At 37.5% G+C, this 16,448-nt stretch overlaps 1 long non-coding RNA gene across 1 annotated transcript in view; it reads left to right on the plus strand.

Moving 5' to 3' along the window:
• LOC100760024 overlaps nt 1-16,448 on the plus strand; it is a 73,563-nt gene that overhangs the window by 6,607 nt on the left and 50,508 nt on the right. The window contains exon 2 of the long non-coding RNA XR_003480395.2: nt 12,889-13,003. This is a non-coding gene — a long non-coding RNA (uncharacterized LOC100760024). The remainder of the gene's footprint in view (nt 1-12,888; nt 13,004-16,448) is intronic.

Genomic DNA, 16,448 nt, shown 5'->3' on the forward strand with positions numbered 1-16,448 from the left:
CTAGAGTGAAGAATTGTTTGTGAATATTTGTAGTAAACTAGTTCATAGTCCATGCTTAGGAAGGGCAAATTTTATTACTGAGAAATAGTCATGAGAATAATTGTCTTTCTTAGAGCTTCTTTTATGTTTCAGTAATGTCTTCATGCAATAGAAGTAATCCCACTGATTGGAGTAACAAGTGTTAAAATGCTAGCATATTTGCATATTTTGTAGGGGAGCAATGATGCACAAACACATATGGACTCCCATGTGTAGTTTATCTGTAAAATGCAAGAGTATTTTTAGCAGGAAAAATAAAAGACCCAGACTGATATTGGGGTTGAAGCTTCAAGCTGAAGATCAGAAGAGCAAAGCAGCCAGCCATTAGCTCTCACCTTTAAGTGTGCTCAGACCAAAGTAGTGATCCTCACACTGCTCCCAACTTCAGTGCTCCTCAGATTCCCTCAGACTGCTATGTTCTCCGCAATGTGGCTAGAGACTATTTCTTAGACTGAATGTCAATACCTTTTATACCTCTCAAATCCTGGTATTAAAGGTGTGAACTCTGATTCACCTATTAGACAATTTCAATCTATTGTAGCCCTTGGTAGTCTTGAAGTAATAGTGATCTGTCTGCCACTTAATTCTGAGTCCTGGGATTAAATGTGTTCCACCACTGTATAGTTTCTATAGCTAACTATTGTGATTGACTTTGCAAAGTGACTTTATTAGGTCATAAACAATATATCACCACAGTATTTATCTTTCTTATTTTGTTCTTATTCTAGGAATAGTTCAATTCTCTTTGCTGTTAGTCCATGATCTGAAAATGAATGGAAGCCTTAATAGTCTATCTCTTCTGTATCTACCTCTTTTCCCATAGAGGTGACACTTAGATATTTTTGCTAAAAATTTCTGGCTCATCATGAGAGTCAACCAACTTACTAAACCTAGGTTGAAACCCTGTAATCTCTGACTTAATTGTCTGTTTCCTTTTCATTAAGTCAGATTCTGAGTTCTCTGAAAACATGAAAAAAGAAAAAAGAAAAAACAAGGAGGGCCTATCAAAAGCCAAGGATAACTAAAATACCTTATTCATATTCAAGGCTAAAGATATGAAAATAAGTGTAATTGTCCTAATTCTGGTGTTCCTTTGGAACATGGCATACCATCTCTAAAAGGTGAGGAGGCTGTTGTGAGTTCTTCAGAGTAGAAGAGCCTTTCTGGGCTCTTAGTGAGCTGAATGTAAGCAGCTAGGATGCTAGAAGAGCAACATTCATCAAAGCATCATGACCTTACATTGGCTTCCAAGTTTGTTATATTGTACTTGAGAAGAATAATGAATGAGAAGAGTGATTGCTGTGTTTTGCTTTGGTTTAGGCAGAATCAGAATAAGTCTCAGAGAATAGCAGGAGTTCCCATAGGGTTACCACCATACTGTTTAATTTAGGGACCTTCATGACCTTTCTGGAAAGAAATGTCTCTTAGTTAGGGTTATAAGTTGCTGTGATGAAATGCCATTACCAAAAACAAATAGAGGAGGAAAGAAGTTATTTGACTTAAAATTTCACATCAAAATCCACTATGTAAAGATGTCAGGGCAGGCACCTGGAGACAGCAGCTGTAGAAATATTAGAACAACACTGCTCCCTAACTTGATTCCCATGGCTTGCTTAGCCTGCTTTCTTATAGAAATCAAGACCACTAGCCCAGGAACAGCACTAGCCACAATAGGTCCTTCATTTCCTACAGGAAAATCTGACAAAGACAATTTCTCTGTAGAAGTTCCCTGCTCTCCCATGACTCTAGCACGTGTCAAATTAACAAAAAACTAGCCAGCACAAACGGATAGACATTGAGGGTGATCTTTGTTGGCATTAATCATTCTCGAAGCATTTGATGGGATGTAGCTGTATGTAGACCGTGTCGCTTGGCCCATTGGCCTAACCTAAAAGAACTGCTCATGTTCTAATCCAATAGTGGAGTGGTTACACAGAGTGGTCTCTTTCACCTATTCTCTCACAGCTGTTTTCAGTCATTTGGTAAGCTATTTTTTTTTCTGAATAGACTATGATCTACTGACAGGGTCTGCCATTAATGCTGGCAGCTAACTTCCTTTTCAAGCCTACACTCTGCAGCACCAGTGCTCATATTAAAACAACTGGATTTCTCCCCTTTTATGATAACAGTCATAACAGTTCATTGGACTACCCTTTCAGAACCAGAACTCAGAGAGCTATAACCCAGTCTATACCTTGAACAGGAGGATTACATAATTATATATACTTCTTGTCCTCTGCTCCAATTCTTTTTGTATTTAAAGCTATAGTGCACGTCTTGACCCTTTTATATCTTCTTCTTTCCAATATGTCACATTGAGTAATATTTTACCCTGCATTTCACCACTAATCATTTCTTTAATTGTCACATTGCTATGTTAGCAAAAGTATAATTTGTCAGGGCATTAAGAGCTAAGCCTTTGCCCTAAAAATCAATTTCTGTGAACTGAGTTGTATCACATGAGATGGTCTTGCTGGAATGATCATTTTGTTGTCCTGCAGATTACCTTGGTGAGCAGTGCAGTGGCACAGCTAAAGCTTCCACCTATCAAGTGAAGAATCTCAAGAGTAAAGTCTTATTAAGAGCAGTAATAAGATGCCTCAGTTGTGATTATCTTTGCCTTTAGCCTCAAAGGAGGATGAGATAGGCTAAGAATCTGTGCTTTTCAGCAAGACCCTCCTTGAACAATGGACATACCTGGATGCAGAGCTAAGGAGGCCATCCAACTTAAACTGCAGAATGGAGGCAGCAACTGCCACCTGTCACTCTGCTTCTGTCTACTTGTGAGCCTAAGTAAGGAGCTCATGCTCTTCTCAAGATGCAGTTTCTTAGTGTCTGTTTTGACTTGAGTGCAGCTGCAGAACAGAATTTAACACTAAGGAGGGTGAGAGTACAGCTGAACCTGCCAAAGAACAAATTACACTCCACAAATTAAAACAGAGAGTGGAAACTGTATTTAAACCAATTACAAGAGGAAAAACTCAATGCATTTTTAATTAAATTCTTTTAGAGTAAACAGTTATTATTCTTTTTACACAAGTTCATTGTGAAAGTTTACAAGGCTTCAATACTAATTACATGGTAACACTGAACAGTCATCAACCCAGAACCATGGTCATCGTCAATGTATTAAATGTGTATCGTCTCTTTGTTGTTGGTATGTTCAAAACATTGCCTTAGCTATTTTGAAATATATAATGTGTTGCTGTTGACCACACCCTTTGAAGTTTGCTGAGAACATCAGAACTTATTTGGTAACTGCCAAGATGGTTTTAGGATCTGGAGTTGGGAGGGTCATCAAACACAGTGTTGCTACTTGACCTTGCCAAAGGGAATAGCAAACTTTCTCACCATTTCTGGACAGGAGCCAATTACAAAAGTACTAAAAGGGCAGCCACAAAAGCAGCACACTGCTCTCTGTGAGGTTGGGAGACAGGGGTGCTGATTCCTATATGCTTCTATTTCAAAGAGCTGACTTCCAAGTCCTTGAAAAAGACAGTGTTGGGTTGTAAAACTGACAAGAGGCCGTGAACAAGATTTACATCTCAAAGTAGCAGAGAAAGAATTTGCAATTACAAGTTTGCTAAAATAAATGCTCCTTCAGAAATGGGATGTCAGGGACACAGGCAAGAAGAAAACTGACTATAAAGTAGATACAAGCAGAATTAGGGCAGTCAGCACTGGGGCCACCCTGAGAAAGGAGCAACCTGATTCAAGAGCTCATATCTTGAATCTTAGTTCAAAGGGCACTGACCAACATGCACATGTGTCTTAGTGTTGAGGTGCTTACAAGATGCAAGATCTGAACTATATATTGGCAGTTTATAACATTGTCATTGAAGTCAACAACACCAGCAGTATCATTTGCAGTATAAATTTATCAGTAGACTTAAAACTACATTTTAGTATACACAAGGAATTGTGTAATTGAGAAAAAAGACACAGTCTCCACTAAACAGCTTACAAGTTTCAAACAGTAACATATCTACTGACCATTCTTACTAAGTTTACTTCTGCTTAGCTAAAGTTAACCAGAAAATCAGCTTGGGGACTAAATAGCTCACAAGTATAAAGCATCAGCTAATGATTCTAAACACAAGGAGGCAGCTTTCTGACTCCAAACTATGTGATTATAGTTATTTTAACAAACTGATGTGAGTGAAAATGCATGAAGAAAAGTTTTACCTATAAAGGCTGGCTGACAGATTAAAACTGCAGTGACTACAAAGTTTGCAGTGTTGAACTTATAGAGTCTAATTACAAAATATCATGGGCTATCCTTAGCTAACTAACCAGTGCTTGCTCAGTTCAAATTCTGTGTCAGAACATCCTGACCACAGATCAAAACCATTTGGAGTGTATTTATTTAATAAATCCATAGTTCTCCACTGACCAAAATGCTAAGGGTTGTCAGAAAGCATCTACAGCCTAGACAGGAGATTCCTTCACTTTGCTATGACCACCCTTTTTACATTTCTCCCAATGTATTTTTTGTCTTTATTTTTATTATTTAAATTAGAAACAAGCTTGTTTTACTTGTCAATCCCAGTTTTCCCTCCCTCCCCTCCTCCCTTACCCCAGACTAAACTCCCTATCTCATTCCTTTTCTACTTTCCAGGGAGGGTGAGGCTGTCCATGGGGGATCTTAAGTCTGTCATATCATTTGGAGCAGGGCCTAGACCTTCACCTGTGTGTCTATGTTGAGAGAGAAACCCTCTATGTGGAGAGGGCTCCCAAAGTCCATTTGTGTACTAGGGATAAATACTGATCCACTGCCAGAGGCCCCATAGATTGCCCAGACCTCCAAACTGACATCCATGTTCAGGGCTTCTGGAACAGTCCTATGCTGGTTTCCCAGCAATCAGTCCCAGTATATTTTTAAAGAGTTTCAGTGTATGGCTTTCTTTGTTCTGTTACTATAAAATTTTCATGAAATTGCTTCCACATTGGAACATGAAATTTAGGATAACCTAAATCTATCTTTCTGTGTCATGGTCATTCAGGTTATACTCCAGAATAAACCGGTATTGCCTTGAGGTGAGGATTGTGTTTGTGCATCAACACTATAAAGTGAGGTCAATAATTTGTGTGTTTGTGTCTTTGTAGATTAGTCTGAGATGGTGGATCACAGTTTTCACGCACAAGGATCATGTCATCTCAACTTTCATGTAACCCCTGCTAAAGAAAAGGCTCAGAGGTCAAGGACTCTTTGTGGCTTGTCCTTTTCTTATTTCACCTACCTTGTCTTCTGCAAGCACTTGTAGCTCTTGCTCTTCCCTCCTTTTAAATTGACAATTTCATCTTTTCTGTTTTCCTTTTGATTCTTTGTTTCAAAAGGCCAGCCTTTGTAAATTTCTCTAGTCTTGGACATCTCACCTAAGGCCTCAGCTGAATTTTTTTTAGTACCCTATTCCAATTCCCTATTTCCAGTCACCAGGTTTCTTGCTGTGACTAGGATGTCATATTGCTATTGGTGACTTAGCCACACAATGATATGAAATATGATGATCTCATCTACTCTATGGATCAACCCTCAGCCTTTTCCTCTCCTCCAATTCCAACTGCCCACACTTAAATCTGCAAGGTGCACAGATCCCATGAGATCTCATGTCCTGTACATGTTACCATGGAGATACCCTCACCATTAGACTTTGTTCCCATTTTGGCCCCTGTTGTCACTAAGATACTGTTGATAACATGAAGCAAAACTGTGAAAATGATGCCACCAAGATGTTACCAATCAGAATACTAGTCAAAATAGCAGTGCCCACATAACTGACCAGAACTGCTGATTCTCCATAGGATTAGCATACCCCTAAAGATTGCCACACCCTTTAGTAACACACGCCAAATGTTATCTCCCATTTCTTTTTTTTTTTTTCCTTTTACTTTCCTGAATGCTTAACAGAGTCATGGAACAGGAAAATCAGACAAGACTCTAACATGGGCGCTATGACAGCTCTTTTCTACTCCTTCACAATTTGTGAGACTCCCCAGACTCTCGCCACTGCCTGAAACATCCAAATGTAAAGGAAAAGGAAAGTTTTTAAGTTGAGTATCTTCTCCTTTGCTGGAAGTAACTTACTTCTTTTGCCTTTAAAAGACTTTTGGTGCTGCCTACTTATGTTGATTTTCTCTATATGAGCAATCCCTACTGCAGACAGGGATCTGAAGTCTAGGGTTTGAAGTCCCATTATTCAAAGTTTGTAGAGTGAGATTTCACAGTACAACCAAAAAGGACCAAAACAATAGTAAAACAAGAAACCAACATCAGTAGCAAAGGCAAACACTAGAAGTTCATACTCTGTCAAGCTGAATCTACTCACCTAGCCAAAATCTAGTCAAAACATAAGGTAGTGGTGGCACATGAATTTAACCCAGCATGTGGGAGGCAGAGGCAGGCAGCTTTATGTGAATTTGAGGCCAGCCTGGTCTACAGAGTGAGTTCCAGTACATCCAGTACTGATTCACAGAGAAATTCTGTCTCAAAAACAAAAACAAACAAAAATTGGTTAATTTATCTCAATTAGAAACATTTTCTATTAAAAATAAGGCTAAGTTAGTATTAAAACCTGAAACAGAGCCTACTGGGCCCTTGCCAATCCCCAAGTAACACCTCAATCCTTCCAGCAATTAAGGCCAGGTGGTGCAAGACCTGCTTAGCTTTGCCAAAGAAGAAATAAACCTGCCACATCCTCTAATGGCTAATTTTACCTCTCTGTGTCTGGTCCCTGAAACTATTAAATAGAATGTGGTGCTATATCTAGAAGATGTGGCTTGTGATTTGTTTTTCAGTTCCTTGTACCTGACTCTTGGTATTTGCTTGTCTTCAACTGAACCTTTAAGGATTCAAGTACCACCCTTGACTTGTGACTAGCGTGTAACGTAGAGGTCTTAGGACTCAATTTTGGCAGAAGGACCGTTCTTCCATATATTGAACAAATTTTGATGTGGATCTCTACCAAGTGCAGCTCATACCAAAACAATGTGAGAATCCTAAACCATACTTGGTGTTAGCCTTTGTGTGTTTTGCCTGTGAATATGTAAGGACACTGCATGGCAGGCTTGTACCTGAGGAAGTCTGAAGATGGTGGCGGATCCTCTAGAACTGTAGTTATGGAGTGCTATAAGTCTCCTTGTGAAAACTGGAACTGATTCCAGGTCCTAAGTTAAAAAAAATTAGGTAGTGTTATCTTCTAAGACTTTCCAGAACAAGAATATTTTTATTGCCATATAATCATAGCAGAGGCACCCCAAATGATTTTTCACAATTCAGACTACTCACCTTTATCTACTGGAATGTACCCTGTAAAGCCACCTATGCACAGTGGCAATTCTTCTCCTCTGGGAATGTATAGATTACAATATTTCTGGGAACTCTTCTTTGCTGGGTGGGTGGCAGTGAGCTTAGAAAGCATTGGACCCCTTCTCTTACCTGGAAGCTTTCCATAGCTGTACCTTATAATTATATTGTGTCCAGTGTTCAACTTGTGCTGCAAGCTATCAGCACACTGGGTTTTTCCTCTGTGGAACAAGGGGCTTCTATGTCTTGCACTAGAGATGATGAGGTGGTTTGTCATTCTTGAGCTCATTTAAATATACCCATGTAAATTTTAGAGCTCCTAGGCATATTGCCAACTTGGGACCTTTCCCCAAGACATCCTTGATATACCTTCTTTACAGAAAAAAGATATTTGATTGGGGGACTAATGAACATTCCTGATTTGGGTGTAAGCAAGAGTGAAAGGAAGACACTAAACAAAACCACTCTATTGGTAGAAAAAAAGCTAATTGTGGAATCAGAACTTCCAGGCACTCTCTGTGGGTGGGGGCAGATAAATAGCATAAAGTGGGAAAAGTCGTCTGGCTCCTTTTAAGGAGACAGGTTTCAGTGAGAGCCCGCCTGGAAGTCAGGATAGCCTGGAAGTTAGGAGTAGTGGGAGGAAGCATGTAGGCCAGAGCAGCCTGGCAGATAGCTAGGGACTTTGGTCTGTTCCAGGCTTGTTGAATGGGGAACTAGATGCCACATTGCTGGAGGACATTGGTTATAGGGACAAATAAGGGAGGCAGTGGCATTCCCTAACCATCAGAAACCCATGTCACACGATTTCTGAATCGTGATGACTAACGTTACACGCTAGTCATGCTGAGTTCAGGCTTTTGGTTTTCCTTTGCTATTCCTTCTGTTTACGTGATCATAATTCAGCCTGATCCCAGACTGTCACTTAGGACATACATTGTCAGCATCCCTGATATTTTGGAGGTCTGTTTTGGACCTAAGAATTCCTAAAGGGCCAATCTCAAACCTTGGCACTTATCAGACTGAAGGGCCATTGTTATTGTTATCAAGGCACAAAAAATCCCTGTCTCACACAAATAAATATTCTGATGATCACAGGAACAGAGATGACAAAGACAGGACAGAGAAAAAGAGAGATAATATTTTGCCCAGTTTAGAGCAAGTAAGATTTTCTAACCAACCATAGTAGCAAGCTTCGACTTTGTAAAAAAAAAATAACGCTAAGCCAACAAGTAAGATTAAGGTCTGTCTCTTAGTGTATGTCTTACAGTAGGAGGGTTATACATTTATTACTCATTACACCTATGTGAGCAAGTTGCTTCTCAGTGATGCCAATTACATGAAGGTTATTCTGATAGTTAGCCCTAAGTAAAGCACATTGAACCCACTGATTTGGAGTAAAATTCCTAAATGTTCAAGACACTTCCTGGACATCAGGGACAGGGGAAGACTGAGAAGCAATGACTAATTACCAAAAACATGGCAAATTCCCACCTACAAGGTAAGTTATTAGTCCATTTTACTTTCCTTGTATATGTCAGTGAACCTATAATGAAACATGTGCTACTGTATGAAAGGGGACTTCTTTAATTTCCTATTATGAAAATAGTTTTGCCAACAAACTGATTGTTCTTAAAAAAATCCCAAAGACAATGGCACTCTGTCCAAGAAGGAAAATTCCATACTGACCATTTAGTTTCTAATTCTTTATCTGAGAAGCAAGGGCTAGGTAGGTTAATTTACTCAGACATGGATACTACTAGTTTAGGGCTAGTTCATGCCCTTCCGGTGATTCTTCTACTATTTTGGTGACTGGACCAATAGAAAAGTTTGATGACAAACTAAAGAAGCTTATACTCAGAAAAGGCAAGCAAGTCCTGTGCTTTAAACAGACTTATTCCAATCTGTGATTAACAGTGTTTTTCTTGTGAATTATTCCAGAATGCCCTGGGTTGATATATTCTATTTGCTCAGGAGTTTCTGTCAGATCAGTTTGGCTTTTGTTTTCTTCTAGTTTTGATCACTATGCTTCTCTTGCATAGCTACACTTTACGGGTTTTGTTAACATTAATGCTAGCTTGTCTAAAATCAGTAATCTATATGAATAAGCTGTGACAGGAATTTGAGTCATGAGTTTTATCATGTATTTTAATACTTGTTACTTCAGAAGTCTTGCTTAATTAATGGTATGTATTCTCAATCAAGCCAGAATGTCTGTATACTTTCATGCAATAGGAGTGGAGCATATTAAGTTAACAAGTGGGAATAAATTCTCTTCTTTATGCTTGCATGTACACATGTTTAAACGCAGATCACATGAAGTAGCTTTCTAACAAGTCCCTTATTGTTAGTCGGGGTTTTCTGAAATGTAGGTGTGTAAATGAGGAAGTCTGAATGCATGAGCATTTACCTTGTTCAGTTTCCATTTGCAATGGCCCCTGAAACTGCTGATGGAAGGCTTAGCATTACACACAGAAGATGTCTACTTTAGGAGATTTGATATCCATGCTAAAGGTAGTCAGTGACAGTTTGCCAGAACCTTGTTGTCTCTTGCTCTGAAATATGATCATATTATGTGCAATCTGTTCTGCTTGGCTTCTTTCCCAACAAACCAAAAGACAAAGCAAATACCTTGTTGAGTTACCTAGTCAATATCTCTGGCAGGTACCAGCCCTTCTTCTCCACACAGAGCCTCCAAATTACTACTCAGATCTTTCAGTTTATTACTGCTTTCTATTCTATGGAGCTTTCAGAATAGCGTTGATGGAGTTTCTCCACTGCTAAATGCTCATGTAGGAGCTGTTTTCTCAGCCCTGAGACAAAGTCCCAAGCCTCCTTTTGAATCTTGACATTCTAGACACAATAGCCTTGTGAAATGGAAAGTCTGTACACAACAAACAAAATTGTTGACTACATAGCTCTCCTCCTCATGCCTACTTTAAGAAAATTCTGGTCAAATGGTTGTCACTCACTCAGCCTTTAATTTGATGGACTCAGCTGAAATTGCAATAAACATTTAGAGTAATTGGCTCTGTGACAGGCTATCCATCACGATCAGAACCTATAGTTTCTGTATTTTTTTTTACAAGAAAGTACTTAACTTGTCTTAGTTCTTATACACTGGTTACTTTGCACTGCCCTTGAATACCTTTTAGAGCAGGTAGCTCCAGGCTAAACATAACATCAGACCTTGTCTTTAGCATGCCTTTTCTTCTTTGTCAAATTATATTTTGTAGTTAACAGAATATACATATCTCTTTTTGTTTGCTTTTCTTTCAGTATCCAGTGAATCATAAAATAATCATGGCAAAGTTCCCTATTTTAAAATTTATGTCAAATTAGTCAGTCCTATAAAATTCCAGGGGCATAACAATTTAGTGGCCTACAAAAGGAAAGTCTCTAAATCTCACAAGCATATGTGTCAATTTTCTAGCAATAAAGGAAGTTTTAACATAATATTTTCATTTCCAAATATATGTTTTTCAATACCTTAATTGAAATAGAGAATCTTGGGTTATTTTTTTCTGTTTCCCCCTTGTGGTACTTACTTTTCCTGATGCTATAATAAAATATTCTGACTAAAGCAACTTAAGGGAGAAAATGTTGATTCTGACTCACAGTCCAAGTACAGAGTATAACTTGATATGGCAGAGAAGCCAACAGTCAACGTGACACACTTGAAACAGCATGATAAATTGCTTTCACAATCTGAGAGTACAGAAAGATGAAGGCATGCTGTTGCTCATTTCTCTCTATTCATGCAGTACTGGGTCCCAGTCCCAGTCCCAGTCAAGGACTAATGCAATGCACAGTCATCATCTTAACTAATGCAGTCAGGATAATTCCCCAGAGGTATGCTCAGAGGTCTATATTCCAGGTGATTCTCAATAATGCCTACTTGACAATGCTAACTACTCTATATGTTGACTCTTTTCAGATTTCAAATAAACTTTCAAATCTTGATGACCACTTGTAGAGGAGTCACTATTGAGATTTCAGCTAAAACACATGTCTTGGTAAAAAGAAATATAAAATTCATCTTATTTCATGTGTTTATTTCTTTTCTACCCATTATGAAAATAATATTATATCCCCTCTAGTTGTGAACACAATTTCTAGTATGACTGTATTTTGTATCAGACTATATATACTATTTTTTAGTCTTAAAAGAGCATCATAATGAACATTGGCCATTTAACACTTAAGTTCTATAATTTTGTGTTATTTTGAATACAAATAATTGTATTTTCTTGCTAAAATATTCGTAGAGTATTATTTTTCTCACACATTTCTTTCACTGTGATGCACATACATTTTCTTAAGCTAATTTATGACTGCAGGTAAATATCACTCTGAAAATTACGTTACAGATCTGAGTGTACTTCTTTCTATACATCTAATCAAGTATATTGCATTTCCACTATTTGTTAACATTTATTTAGAGACTGATCATTTAGAATAAGTTGAATCTGAAAGTTGTGTTGTTTTTGCAGAACACTACTCTTCTTCTGAGGACCACATTAAATGAAATAGAGAAAAATAAGAGAAGAGACAAAATTATCCTCTTAGTAAAAAGTTCAGGAATATGAAAACACTGCAATATGTATCCATAATAAAAAGTAACTTCTCTAACTCAAATCATAGGGTGTCAGTAAAATCAAAGACAATATTATTTTACCTTATATGTTTGTATATTAGAATATCAACTCATGTGTAATATAAGAACATGTTTTGTCCTTATTCTCATTCCTGTGACAATAAAAGTATACAACAAGAATTCTGTCCTACTTGGGTGATAGCAGATAAGAGAAATGCACAGGTCTACATATGAGCTTCCTTTGGGCCATGCGGAGAGGGTTTAATCCAAGCATAAGTAGCTGTAGCATGACTTTATACAAAAGGAAAACATGAGCTAATCTATTTGGGTGAATAGACCACTGTAGAACAAGAGTGTGAGACCTGAGGCAACTAGCAAGGTGTCTTAGTCAGGCAGGTGAAAATGACTCCTGTGTGGAGTAGATAAAAGCAATAGAGATTCATAGAAATGCACAAATGTAATGTAAAAGTTATATGTATACCAAACCAAAATGTCTTTTAAGTAGGTCACATAAATAAGGTAAGTTGACTGACCTCATTGAATAAACATAGTAGAATAATGGGAGGAAAGAATGGCTTACATTCCAGATATGCAGTTCCCTGCTCTGTATTAAGTGAACACTATCTGTGCACTTTGCAGGAATTCCTGCTAGACAGAAAATCAGTATGAGAATGGCTGTCACAGATTTCCACTTCACCTTTCACATGACAGAACCCTCCTCGCTTAGAAAGGAACTAAAGCCCCAGCTAGCCCCTCTTAGAGAGAAGCTTATATTGTTTTCCCTGAGATCCTTTTCTGAACCATTCTTCAAATTTCTGAGCTAATCTTGCCCTTTCCCTGCCTGATTATATTTGGGAATCCTTTATGTTTCTTCCTCTTTTCTTGGGAGTCTTGAATCCCAAGAATCTAGTGGAACTATTTGTATTGTATGTTTTCTGTTGTTTCAAAACAGATTTGGACATGAAGAAATGATGAGTTGCATACTGGTGCAGTTACCGAATTCCGAAGGTGTAACCACACTTATCATCTAGCATTTTGATCAGCTCATTTAAAAAGTCTTCACACAGGTAGTAATTACAGTTCTCTTTGAAATGTTGCTAGTGCTATTTTTATGTAACCCCTTCTAAATTTTTGCTGAAAAGATGTTCCATCCTCCCGAAGCAGTATTTTCATAGTTTTTTATATGACTCATGTTAAGCAGAGTTTTGTAAACATTTATGATATTTTAGTTGTCTGTGTCAGGTTTGTATATCTGTGATTTTATTTTTCTACCACTGACTGCGATAAACCAGTTGATCTGTGCAGCACCTTAGGTACAAATTTCTTACTACCTCTCCAGCATCTCAAGATTACATTATATAATGAGTGATGCCACTTAGGAGGCAAGTTGTTAATATGATGAATGTTGGGTAGAAAATAAGTTGGACAATTCATTTACTGATTTAAAAAAAATTGAAGGTAATCTCTCCTAACACCATAAATTAGAAGATGATTATCCATCTCTTTGCAGATGACATTGTTTCATTATGAAATAGCCCTCAGCAATTTACTTTTGATTAATCATTGCCAGAATAATGCTTAGCAGAGGCTGAGATAAAACAAAAACCTTATTTTTTCAAATGTTTTGTAAAGTTTCACTGGTTATCATCACACAGTCTTGCAGAGAGGTCAAATTATTTACGAGTAAATCACTACTCCCTCTTCAGGGCCTGAAATGAGTTTCTATTGGGGTCAAATTGGTCAATTGGTAGCACCTCACCTTTTGTTGTTTATTAACAGATTAGAGTCCCACTATTCAGATCCGATTTCCACAGCTGCAAAGCAGATTTGCTTTTTAACATTTATTGCAGAATTATACTTTGTCTATAAAACTTGCTCATCATTTTATACATCAAAACACTACTAAAACTGACTCTGAAGTCTCAATGTACATATAAAAATCACGATATTAGTATCTCAATACATGAGTAGAGCAGAAGAGTTAGTTATATTGCAGTGGGATTATTATACCTAATAAATTTCACAATCATGTGTTCTGCCTTAAAGCATCCTCTGGTCAGTTTCTACATGCATTTTGTTTAGTCTTATTGCCTCTAAATGAGAACAGATACACATTTGTAAAATTACTATCAAGAGGAAAAAGTGACATCCCTTTATAAGGGACTAGCAGAATGGCTGACATATAATTAGGCTCCATAGGTGGTCACAAAAGTGTCCCCCACACAAATAAAGGATTTCTTTCCCACTGACTCTAGTGTTTTTAGTGACTCCCCAACATCTCATTTCTTCCTTGTGCTCCACTGTTGCCAACCACCACTTTCTAGAATTCTAACCTGCTCTCACTTGGAAGTTTTATTTGACTCTGATTATTAATGTTGACATTCTTGCCTATTGAGTGCTCCTGTTTCATGCATTTGATTTAGAGACTTTCAATGGATTTGTGCAGCAAGCTTTGTCTCTAGGAAAATGTTCTTTCGTTTGTAGAAATTCTGTTTCTGACATTTGGTGACATTTTCCTGTACTGTTGACAGGTTTTTCCCCTTCCTTCAGACAGGCAAGGAGACTGCTGTGGCGTTTCATCCCATCTGTTTTTCTTTTCTTTATCACACCAAGCCTTACAAACTTCTCTTCTCATAGTGTGTTCTCTTTCTGGCTGACATCATCACTACTTTTGCTTTACCTCCAATTATCTTCTTGTTTACTCAGATATAGGAAGTTGATGTTTTCCCCTTAGGCATCAGGAAAAAATACAGTTTGCAGCTTTTTCTGGTATGTATTAGCTATTGACATACAGAAGTCATTATATTGTATGGAGTTATTTTTCTCTGAAGTACAGTAAAATGAGTTCTCTTCACTTGTATAAAACCTAATTTTGTCAGTGCTTCACAACTTGTTGTATATTTACATTGGGCAGACATTAGTCAGTGAAAAATGTTATAGAATCTTCATTTCTCTTTGAAAATTTTCTTTTTATAGACCTTTCAGTAAACATTATTACCCAACTGCCAGAAAAAGAAACCTACATTTCCATGTTTGCTAGAAATGCATTTGTGCCATTGTTTAAATGAGCCTGATTGAAGCAAACTTCCTGGCTAGTGATGGGAATAAGTGACAGTAATTGGGAAGTCTTTAACCAGAATTGATGCTCTGCCTGGAAACTATGCAGGAAAGATGTGACAAAGCAAAGTGATGCTGAGTCCCACAGCACCAGGATCCTAAAATTCTAGATATGTAATATGATTGCAAAATCTCAAAGTTTAAAGGAATTTATTATTCTTCTCTTCTCATGCCAATAATGACCTATTGTTATCTCAAAGTTTAATTTTAGGTAGTCCTGATCTTTTAACCTATAAACTTGTACTTGACTTACTGAGACTTGCCCCTTGCTAGGTGAGTGACACCCACACCTTTAATATGTGTGAATTTTATAATAACTCAACACACACACACACATTCATGTATGCATTTTTCAGTGATTATGTTATCTTTTTTCATATAGTTAATAGCAACTTGATAAATATTAGAGTCATTTGCTTTGTTGGGATGTGAAGATAAATTCCATATAAATTCCATGTAACATACATTTCAAAGATGAACAATAAAAAGGGCTATAAACATTTTTATAGTATAGCCAATTCTCCATAGGACATAATCAAATATAAGATCAGAGATATAAAGGAAAGATTGGCTTAATTAAAGTACTACATTCACAGTTCTCTCTTTGAAGATTTTCCTCAAAGGAAAGGTCACAACATTTTATAGAAGATGAAGTCATAACACCAATATTAACTAGCTACAGGCCTCCTTAAAGAGCAGAGAGATGCTCACTCCATTCTCCTGAGGATGCTTCTAGCTGAATCCCTTCATGCATAGATAATCTTAACAAGATTATCTTTGTCTTTCTCCTGTGGTTTTGAGTTACTCTAGTTTCTAAGTCCTTTTTAAATCATTATAGTCAAAATCTATACTTAGAAAAAAAAACATAAGGAATCTTTTGGATGATCAGACTATCATCCATTATGCATTCCACTTATATAACCATTGATATTCTCTTGCTCAAGGTTAAACTCCATAATAATTCAATTTCACCTGCCCAACATATCCAGTGATGCTATAAACTGAATGTTTTTGTCTTGGCAATTCAACATGCCTGGGCCAGGCCAAGGATTCATATCATCCAGCAGGATTGCTCTAGTGGATATTTAAGCTCACTGGCCACATACATCTCTGTTTTGATCAGCAACTTCATTGTTTCTCTTATCAATTTACTCTGTCATTCCCTTCAGTCTCTACTTTACACCTTACTAATAATCCTTAAACTCAACAGGTTCACAGGGTAGATGTGACTAATCTCATGCAAGGGACCTTGACTTGGCACCATCATGTTAATAAATGCTTATATGCTTACACCTAGTCCCCCTAACTTTAATGAATACAAAGACTCCCAATTTAGCCATCTGAATCCCATTGATTCTGCTTTCATCATATCCCCTTCTTCTTAGTTCCCTGCTT

The sequence above is a fragment of the Cricetulus griseus genome (genome assembly GCF_003668045.3).
Source record: "Cricetulus griseus strain 17A/GY chromosome 1 unlocalized genomic scaffold, alternate assembly CriGri-PICRH-1.0 chr1_0, whole genome shotgun sequence".
Classification (NCBI taxonomy): domain Eukaryota; kingdom Metazoa; phylum Chordata; class Mammalia; order Rodentia; family Cricetidae; genus Cricetulus; species Cricetulus griseus.